Here is an 11633-nt window from a genome sequence, read left to right on the forward strand (position 1 = left end):
CAAATTCGTCAGCAACCAGAAGAACTTCGTCTCTGTCACTGAAGAAATTGACTGAACTGTATGAGATTTCCAATGGCTTCACTCGAAGGGATTGGTAGGTGTAGGATTTTGAGTTGAGCATCACATGGAAATTTTTCCTTAGTATTTCCTCGACCCCCTTTAATAGTACGGTGTTTCCTATGACTCAAGAAAGAGAAAAACAAAACTATGAAAACGAAAGTCTTCAAGCTTCATATTCCTTGCATGAATATCAAGTCTTCATGGCACACCAATTTCTTCACTTTCAAAGTCTTCATGAAAGTCTTCAGGAATACCAAAATCTTCAGTCGAAGATATTAATTTTTAGGGGTCGACTTTCTCTGTAAATATCAAACTCCTCATAGACTTATAGACCTGTGTACACTCATAAACACATTAGTCCCTTAACCTATAAGTCTTCAATACACCAAAATCACTAAGGGGCACTAGATGCACTTACAATCTCCCCCTTTTTGGTGATTGATGACAATATAGGTTAAGTTTTCAACGGGGATAAACATATGAAGTGTAAGTACTGATATTGAGGAGTTTGATTGCAAGATATAGAAGAACTCCCCCTGAAGATGTGCATAGTGAGGAATCTGCTTTTGAAGCAATGCACACTTGAAGAGTTGAATCATGGAGATCTCCCCCTATATCTTGTAATTCATACATGCATTTGACATATAATACGAAGAATTTGAAATGCATGATGAAATATGGTGCCTGAAGAGATCCAGCATGCGTGAAATAATATCAACGAGGAACAAGCATGTAGAATCAGAGCATAGTGCATCAAAAGTATCAGAGCACCATCGGGTTTAAGATTACAACTCAATCCAATAAAAGTTTCAGAAGAGCGAGAGTTGTATCTTAGCAAAAAACGCCCATATAATAGACCCGCTTGAAGACTAACTCAGATTTCTCCCCCTTTGTCATCGAATGACCAAAAGGATCGAAACTGAGGACTAACGCCCCTGAAGAATAGCAAGTTGATGGAGGAGCGCCAGCGATGTTTGGATCGGTTGTCGTAGTAGGGCCTGCCGCAGTGTCGTCCAAGTCTTCATTTTCATCAGTGTCGCGCAATGAAGAATAGGAGCTGGCCACCAAGGAAGGAACCTTGACCTTCTTGAATTTCTTCGGTGGAGGTGCAGACCAGTCAAATTCTTCCTTGAGACCCATGCTCTTCAGATCTTCTGCGCTGTAGACATGAGATAGAACAGCCCAGGTACGGTTGAAGGTTCCATGGAGGTAGTATTGGCTTTTCTTCACTACATTGTGGGTTGAGGTCATGTTGTAAAGAATTGAACCAAACTGACGCTTGACCCATTTATGATTGCGATCAACTTTCTGATGAAGACTGAGGAGTAACTCATGATCAGTCATCACACTGGGTGCTGTGGCTTGAGGAATTTGCTTGGCAGAGGTGTTGGCGGCAGAATCATGTGTGGCAGAGTCATCATTGGTGGAGTAGGATCCAGCCTTGCAAAATTGACCATCCAATGGACGAATGCCTTCATCTATCACAGCAGTTGCCTTGCCTTTGTCATCAGCTGAGGAAAATGTCCATTTGAGGACTTCAATTGGAGGCAAGAAACTGCCATGGTTCAGAGTATCAGCCTTGTAGTTGAGTGAAGACCTTGTCCTGATGAACCTCATAATCCATGGTGCATAAGGCTTCAGCTCAAATGGTGACATAACAATATTTGCCAGAGTCCTCATGAAGAAATCATGGAAGTTGTCAGGAACGCCATGAATGATATTGAAAAGCATATTCTTCATGATGCCAACGACTTCTTCATCATTTGAGTCGTGGCCTTTGATAGGACTCATTGTCTTTGTCAGAATGCGATAGACAGTCCGAGGTACATATAGTAATTCCTTGACGAGGAATTTGGTTCGTGGGGCCTGCCCTGGCTTCAAAGGCTTCATCAGCACTTGCATGTAATGATTTGTAAGCTCGGGTTCATTGTAGATGCTACGTGCACCATCAAGGGGAGGACTGAGTGGGAGGGCACGAAGCAATTCAGTTGCTGGTGCCTTGTAGTGAGTATTTTCTGACATCCAGTCCAGCACCCATGAGTTCACATCTTCAGAATTTCCTGTGATGTGCAGCGTCGCATAGAATTGAAGAATGAGTTCTTCATTCCAATCACAGATGTCAGTGCAGAAATTCAGTAAACCAGCATCATGAAGAACACTGAGGACTGGCTCGAAGCACGGTAGAGATTCCATGTCCACGTGAGGAATGTGTGCATGATCGAAGACTTTGTCTTTGTCGAATAGTATAGAGGAATAGAAATTTGCTTGACTAGCAGTCCAGAAACGCCTCTTCCTTATGCGAGCAGAATCATAGGGATTATAGTCAGTGAAGAACACATGCTCGTTGAAGAAATCAGCAGCCTTGAACTTTTGATTCTTTGAGAATGGATCCTTTGGCTTGGGCACAAGAGTGTCAGTGAGTTGCATCACAACCTCAGGAATCACAATCTCCGGTTCTTCAGGCTGAGGAATTTTTGGTTCCTCTTCAGTGGCAGTCTGCATGTTCAAGGTATCAGCAGCAGCAGTTTCTTCAGCACTAGTGGCTGGAATTTATTCATGCACAGACGAGGTGGGATGAGTTTCTTCAGAGCCCATTTGAACGGTTGGTGCAGGGGACTGAGGTATTTGCTGTAGTGGGGTGAAGTGTGGAGAATTGGGATGCTGACTTTCCCAAAAGTCATCATTCATCACAGGCATGGTGCATCCAATATCCACGTCTTCATCTTTAATTTCTTCAATGCCAGCCTCTTCAGCTGTGAACTGAGGCATGGGCGAGGAAGCAACAAGTGTTGAAGGAATCGCATCCACTTCAATTTCTTCATCAATCTTCTCTGAAGAAGCAGCAGAATGATTTTCTTAATCAGATCCGCTAGGGATCACATATTCTTCACCATAAGGAACAAGGTCCTTTGATGGCATGGTGGAAATCGGAACAACATCAATTGGATTCTCAAGTGAGCTGGTCATAGTCTTCATTTTCTTCAGAGCTGAAGAATCTGAAGCAGATGATGCTTTCCTTTTCTTCACCGCAGCTTTTTCTGCAGCCTTGGTCTTTCTCACATCTGATGCAGATGGAAGGGTAGGAGTTGGGGTAGGCGCAGGAGGAGCTGAGGAATCTGTTTGTATTTCCTCAGGCGCAACTGATGCAGTTGCCCTGACTTCTTCATTTTCTTCAGGCGCACCACTAGTGGATGCCCTGGCAGTTTCTTCAGCGGCTGGAATGGAGTCATCAGCCCTAGAACTAGCATTTTCTTCAGCAGGCTAAAAATCATCAGCGGTGCTGGCATGTTCTTCAGTTTGCTGAGTAGAGGCTTCAGCTTGAGGAATTTCTTGTTGCGATGGGGCTGCAACATTGGTGAACTTCTCAATCAGTTTAACGAACCTGACTTTGGCTCCTTGCCAATCAGCATAATAAGCATTGAAATCATCGCTGAGGGCCTTGATTTCAGACTGGATCATGAGGAGTTCATCAGTTGTCATTTTGACAATGTTGTCCCTCAGGAACTTCTCTTTCCTGAACTGAGCCTTCTTTATTTGCCTGGCCTTCTCAAATTTCCATTTCTCTTCATTGATGAAATGGGTCAGCACGTGACTCTGGCCTGGAGTCAAATGAAAATCAGGCATAGGAGTGTTTGGGTCCTTGTGCCAGAGATCAATGTAGTCGAGGATCACCTTTGGATCCAAAAGTAGTGGCACATTTGTGCCTTTGGCTCTAGCGGCCCTTTCTTGCCTGTCTCTGATGATTTCTGCAAGTTCATCATCATCAGCTTCATCGTCAGATGGCACTTGGAAGGCAACTTGTTTCTTCTTCGGACTAGGCCGAGGACCTTGTCCAGAAGTGGCCTTGGTCTTCAGCAGAGTGGGGCCTGATGAAGAATTTGGTGCAGCTGAGGAACTCGCTGAGACACCAGAGGCAATGGAGATGCCTGCAGTCCTTTGGCATGTGGCCAGATGTACAGGTGTTGAGGACTTTGCCGGAGCAACTGAGGACTTTGGAGGAGCAGGAGCAGCATGAGGAATTGGCTGTGAGGGCTTTGAAGAAATTGGTCGTGAGGGCTTTGAAGATTCTGGTCGTGAGGGCATTGCTGAGGAACTTGGCCGTGAGGGCACAGTTGATGAAGCACTTGGCTTGTGAGCAGGCTTCTTTGCCATTGATTTTCTAGGCTTGTCAGAGGCCTTTGTGGCAGGAGCAGCAGCAGAGTCTTCATTAAATTTCCTCACTACTTCTTTGGCTTGTCTTGCCAACTTGGCTTGGCGTTTGGCCCATTCTTTAGAGCGAATTTCTTCATATACTTTGGAGTTACATATCTGTACTCCCTCCATTCTCTTGCCCATCTCCTTTCAATCCTCTGTATGCGCACCTTGCGCTGATTTTTGTTCTCCTTTCCGAAATTGGCCTCATCAGGTGTGCAATAGTCAGCATAGATGTTCTCAGGTATTTCAAACGCAGTCATGACCTCAGGCTTCTTTCCTCCTTTCTGTGGTTTCTTACCTTCTGCCATATTCTTCAATTGAGGAATTTGAACAATCGAATTCTCTGAAGAAGTATGCAACTTTTCTTCGAGGAACGCTGCAAATGAGTTGAGTTGATGAGAACCTAGTGATTCAGCAGCGGACATGAGTACATGTGAACAGAGTATAGTTGCGAGGAATTTGAAGAGGTCATATGCATTCTCAGAAGGATTTCAAAAAGAACAAGTTTGAGGAATTCGACCAGATGAGTCTTAAAGAATTTCACTAAGCGTTCTTTGTCTTAGGTTCTAGAGTTGTATAGATCGAGGATCCACACAATTGAGGAATCTTGAAGATAAATGATGCTTAGAGAAACGAATCAAGAACAGATGACTAGTGAGGTGTTTTCTGTGTGAGGATTTGAAGAATAAAACACCTTTGAAGATTTTGTGGAGAAAATTTGAATCAAACAGGGCAGTAAAAGTAACTTTTAATTACCCTGGATGAAGAACACGACGAACCAAGAAGTGTGGATTTGAAGTTTGTCAGTTCAGATCTTCCACGCCCTAACTTGGCGGAGGAAGATAGCTACAGCAGCGGCGGAGTGAAGATTTCCGCGGCCGGCGCGAGTACGACGGCGACGAGGTCGAGGCAGTGAAGCTCTTCCTCACCGGCGACGATGGAGTAGCGGCGGCGCTAGGGTTTGAGAAGCTCGAGCGAGAGAGAGAGCGGTCGAGCGGAGTAAAGGAAGTGAGGAAGGGTGAGGGGGTATTTATAGTCGCAGTGAAAAACTGTTCGCCCGAAGATTTAGGACGAACGTGCCCCTGGCCCTTCTCATTCGCTTGACATGTGTCACCCATGTACTGAAAAGTGGAGATCGTGTTAGATCGTGGGTGAATAGATAAGTCTATCGTGGGATACGGGACGGTTTGAGCGGCAAAACCGAAAATTTGGATAAGATTAGTTTTAAAGTTCCGTTCGCAATTTCTTCAGCTGACAGGACACAGTGAAGATTTTGAACGAGTTTCAAATAGAACCCACATGAAGAATTTGTGAATAGATTGGGTTGAGTATAGCATAGAGGGGGAAGGGTCCGATCACATTCACTTAGCAGAAAATGCAACTTGAAGAAATAGCTATAAGTGAATGTTGTAGAGGACATAAACCCATATATACATATATAGACAATGAAGAAAAACGACGGAAACAGTGAAGATTTTGCAAAGTTGAAGAATTTGAAAAACTGAAGAATTTCAAAACTGAGGAAAAACTCAAATTGAAGATTTTTCAACTTTGGCGGTGGTGTGACCCACCGTATAAGAATGATGATTTCAGACACCGCGTACAGTTGTCGTAGGGTTCTGAGAATCAAATTCTTCATTAATTTCTTCACACTTAGAGTGTTATTCTTCATTGATTGAAGAAAAACGTTTCTTCATGTGTTGCACATCTAAGTCATCAATTTTGCATAAATGTTAGGATGTGTGTCCTTTTTCAAAGAACATTCGAAGACTCTAAGATATTTAGCCCACACCGCAACTTGCTAAATCTCTTCTCATCCAAGAGCTTTGTGAAGATATCGGTTAGCTGTTCTTCAGTCTTCACATGCTCAATAGAAATGTCGCCCTTCAACACATGATCACGAAGAAAATGATGACAAATCTGAATGTGCTTTGTCTTCGAGTGCTGAACTAGGTTGTGAGCAATCTTGATGGCACTCTCATTGTCACAGTAGAGAGGCACATTCTTCATGTTGATGTCGTAGTCCTTGAGAGTTTGCTTCATCCACAGCAATTGAGCACAGCAAGAACCAGTAGCAATGTACTCAGCTTCCGTAGTAGACAGTGATACGTAGTTCTGTTTCTTCAAGGACCAATAGACCAGAGATCGTCCGAGGAAATGACAAGTACCAGATGTTGACTTGCGGTCCACACGATCACCAACATAGTCAGAGTCAGAATATCCAATGAGATCAAAAGTAGAGCCCTTGGGGTACCATAATCCTACTGTTGGTGTGTGAGCTAGATATCAAAGAATATGCTTCATAGCCTTATGGTGTGATTCCTTCGGTGCAGCTTGAAATCGGGCACACATGCAAACACTAAGCATTATATCTGACCTAGATGCACATAAGTACAATAAAGAACCAATCATGGAGCGGTATACCTTGTGGTCGAAGTCAATACCATTTTCATCAGTGCATAGATGGCCATTTGTGGGCATAGGAATTTTGACTCCTTTGCAATCTTGCATGCCGAATTTCCTCAGAACATCCTTGAGGTATTTCTCCTGAGATATGAATATACCATTGTGCTGTTGACGAATTTGAAGACCTAAGAAGAATTTCAACTCTCCCATCATAGACATTTGATATTCTTCACTCATCATATAGGCAAATTCATCACTATAACGTTGGTCAGTACAGCCAAAGATAATATCATCAACGTATATTTGGCACACAAACAGTTCACCATCATAAGATTTAGTAAAGAGAGTAGGGTCGAGTGAACCGGGTGTGAAGCCATTCTTCACGAAGAATTCCTTCAAAGTATCATACCACGCCCGAGGGGCCTGCTTGAGGCCATAGAGGGCCTTGTTGAGTCTGAAGACTTTGTCAGGATTCTTTGGATCTTCAAAACCTGGGGGTTGAGCAACATATACTTCTTCCTCAAGCTTACCATTGAGGAATGCACTTTTCACATCCATTTGATATAAAGTGATATTATGATGGTTAGCATAAGCAAGTAATATGTGAATAGCCTCAAGTCTAGCAACAGGTGCAAAAGTTTCATCGAAATCAATTCCTTCAACCTGTGTGTAGCCTTGAGCTACAAGTCGTGCCTTATTCCTCACCACAAGGCCATTTTCATCTTGCTTGTTGCGGTAGATCCACTTTGTGCCAATGATATTATGCTTGCGAGGATCTGGACGTTTGACCAGTTCCCAGACATTGTTGAGCTCGAACTGATGTAATTCTTCTTGCATGGCCTGAATCCACTCAGGCTCCAGAAATGCTTCATCTACCTTAGTGGGCTCTGTGATAGAGACAAAAACATAGTGCCCACAAAAGTTAGATAAATGTGAAGCTTTTGAGCATGTGAGAGGACCTGGTGCTTCAATGTCATCGATGATCTTTTCAACTTGCACTTCTTTTGCAACGTGAGGATGAGCTGGTTGTCGTCGAGGAATTTGATCAGCATTTTCTTCAGCACTATTTTCTTCAGCATTTTCCTCAGGTACATCAGCTCGATGATCTTCGCGTTCTGGAATGAATTCTTCAGTAGATTCTTCGGTAGGAATGACATCCTCAGTAGCCTTGAACTTGATAGAATCTTTAGGTGCTGGTTCATCTATCACAGAAGGTAGGTGCTCTCTTTGCGAGCCATTAGTTTCATCAAACCGCACAACTACAGTTTCAACAATCTTGTGAAGAGCGATGTTGAAGACCCTGTAGGTGTGCGAGTACTTTCCGTAACCAAGCATAAAACCTTCATGTGCTTTTGGTGCGAATTTAGCATTGTGATGAGGATCCCTAATCCAACATTTAGCACCGAAGACTTTGAAATAACTCACATTGGGTTTCTTGTCAGTGAGGAGTTCATAGGCAGTCTTCTTGAAGAATTTGTGAAGATATACTCTGTTGATGATGTGGCACGCGGTATCAATTGCATCAATCCAAAAACGATGAGGCGTTTTGTATTCATCAAGCATAGTGCGAGCCATCTCAACAAGAGTTCTGTTCTTGCGCTCCACGACGCCATTTTGCTGAGGAGTATAAGGAGCAGATAACTCATGAGTAATACCAAGTTCATCAAGATAGTCATTAAGACCGGAATTCTTGAACTCAGTTCCATTGTCACTCCTGATGTGCTTGATCTTCACACCAAAGTTGGTTGAAGCCCTCGAGGAAAATCGTTTGAAGACTTCCTGCACTTCATGTTTGTAAGTAACAATGTGTACCCATGTGTAACGAGAGTAATCATCAACAATAACAAAGCCATATAGAGATGCATCATTAGTCACAGCAGAATAATGATTAGGACCGAAGAGATCCATGTGAAGCAATTCAAATGGTCGAGTGGTGGTCATGATAGTCTTCGCTGGATGCTTGGCCTTAGTCATCTTCCCAGCTTCACAGGCACCACACAAGTGATCCTTGAGGAATTTGACATTCTCAATGCCAATGACATGCTTCTTCTTCGCAAGCGTGTGCAGATTCCTCATGCCTGCATGACCAAGTCGTCGATGCCATAGCCAGCCTTCTGAAGCTTTTGCAAGTAAGCACACGGCAGGTTGTGGTCCTGTAGAGAAATCAACAATGTACAAGTCTCCTCTCCTAAAGCCTTCGAAGACTTTGGAATTGTCAGCTTCCATGATCACAACACAACGATACTTGCCAAAGACAACAACCATATCAAGATCACAAAGCATTGAGACAGACATGAGGTTGTATCCTAAGGACTCGACAAGCATGACTTTGTCCATGTGTCGATCCTTAGAGATCGCAACCTTACCTAGACCCAATACCTGACTTTTGCCTTTGTCAGCGAAGATGATATGCTTCAGATGTGACGGTGTTAAGGGAGCATCCATCAATAGATTCTTGTCACCAGTCATGTGATTTGTACATCCACTATCGAGGACCCACTCATTTGCTTTGGGTTGATCATCCTGCAGATGAATTAGTGCAGCTTACAAACTCATATACTTCATCAGTGAAGAATATGACATCAGTATCATCAGTTCAATTTCATCAAGCAATAGCACAGATAAGCAGTGTGAGGACGTGTGAAATGAAAGTTCATTTCATCATGATTCGCCTGCGTCCTTTCAGACATTGTTCAGGTCTCCAGCAAATTCTTCAGTCGTTTGAGCACGACTGGAGACCTGACCCTGCATAAGAGATTAGTTCTTTTTCTTCATCACCCACATCTGGAGGGGTGGCAAACAATTCATCACTCTGCGAGCACCATATGAGAAAGGTGGCATGGACGCCAGTCCACTTCGTTTCACATAAGAGGGGTTAGGGTAAGCATATGAATAAGCAGAGAAATTCTTCGAGGACTTATGAACATAATGATTTGAAGAATAATGCACATATTCATAGCCCTTAGCTCTACCCTGCGAAACAGAGTTGTTAGCACGATGATGTTCATATTATGGATTTTGATCCATGTGAGGAATTTGGTCTGTATGAGGACTTGGATCCATATGAAGAATTTGGTCCATATGAAGAGTTTGATCTGGGGTTCCTATTCTTCACTGGTGGTGTCATGAGGACATTCACCTGAAGACTTTCAACATAACTTTTGGGAACCCAGATTTTCTTCATAGGGGAACCGTTCCTGCAGTTAGTGCCAACATATCTAGCAAATACTTCACCATTCCGATTTTTGAACAGTTTATAGTTGGAGTCAAATGACTCATCAGATGAATGAGGAGATTCACATGTAAAGCCAGATAAGTTAGATGGATCAACTGGAGGTTCCTTTGCAGCAACCCATGAGGTTTTGGGGTACTGCTCAGGCTTCCAATATGTTCCATCAGCATTGAGTTTCCTCTCAAAGGCAATACCCTCTTTCCTAGGGTTTCTGTTGAGGATCTGCTTTTTAAGCACATCACAAAGAGTCTGATGCCCTTTGAGGCTTTTGTACATGCCTGTCATATACAATTCCTTCAGCCCTGCATCGTCAGTGATACTAGCAATGTCCTCAGATGAGGAATTAGTGATAGCAGAGGCAGGTGAAGAATTTGTAACATTTGAAGCATTTGAACATTCAGGTGAAGAATTAGCAGATTCACGTTCAATGCACTTTAAGCATGGAGGATCAAATTCTTCCTGAGTAGCGCTGATTTGTTGAGCAAGTAATGAATCGCGCTCCTTCTGAAGATCTTCATAACTCACTCTTAGCTTCTCAAGATCTTGCTTTCTTTGAAGAAATTCATAAGAAAGCTTCTCGTGATCAGTTAAGAGAGTTTTATGATGACTTTGAAGGTTGTCAAACTTAGACTGAAGTCTCTGAAGATTTTCAGTTAAGTCTTTAGTGCGGTCCATTTCATCACCCAACATATCATCACTTTTGTCTAGCATGTTTTGAAGTTTTTCAATAGCCTTTTGTTGTTTCACAGCAATCTTAGCAAGTTTAGAGTAGCTAGGCTTGAGATTTTCATCAGATTCATCCTCACTTGATTCAGAGGAGGGGTATTTAGTTACCTTAGCAGCCTTTGCCATGAAGCAATAGGTGGGAGCGTAGTCGTCATTGCCTTCATCAGCGTTGTTGGTGTTGCCATTTTCTTCAGAGTTGAAGATAGACTTGCTGACAAATGCGGTAGCAAGAGCTAGACTTGCCACACCTGACTCAGACTCCTCGGATGCCTCCTCTTCCTCATTATCCTCAGATTCAGCCTCAGAATCCATTTCCTTGCCAATGAATGCCCGAGCCTTCTTGGAGCTGCTCTTCTTGTGGGATGAAGACTTCGAGGATTTTGATGATGAAGACTTTGAAGATTTCTTCTTCTTCTTGGCATCATCAGAACTGTAATCCTTGTATTTCTTCTTCTTTAGTTCCTTGTCCCACTGAGGACAATCTTGAATGTAGTGACCAGGCTTCTTGCATTTGTGGCATAGCCTTCTCTTATAGTCACTTGATGAGGAATCACTGCTCCTTGAAGATTTTCCAAAGCGACCACGTCTTGAGAATTTCTGGAACTTCTTCACGAGCAGTGCTAGCTCCTGGCTCAATTCTTCAGGATCACCAAGGCTACTACCAGAATCTTCACATTCAGATTCAGACACTGCCTTGGCCTTCAGGGCACGTGTTCTGCCATAGCTTGAACCATAGAGATCTCTCTTTTCAGCAAGCTGGAACTCATGAGTATTTAGCCTCTCGAGGATATCAGCGGGATCTAGTGACTTGTAATCAGCACGCTCTTGAATCATCAGTGCCAGAGTGTCAAATGACGAATCGAGTGATCTCAGCAATTTCTTCACCACCTCATGATCGGTGATGTCAGTGGCACCGAGCGCTTGAAGCTCATTTGAGATATCAGTGAGGCGATCGAAGGTTTGCTGAACATTTTCATTGTCGAGTCTTTTGAAGCGGTTGAAGAGATTGCGAAGA

The sequence above is a fragment of the Triticum aestivum genome, chromosome 6B (assembly GCF_018294505.1).
Source record: "Triticum aestivum cultivar Chinese Spring chromosome 6B, IWGSC CS RefSeq v2.1, whole genome shotgun sequence".
Taxonomy (NCBI): Eukaryota; Viridiplantae; Streptophyta; class Magnoliopsida; order Poales; family Poaceae; genus Triticum; species Triticum aestivum.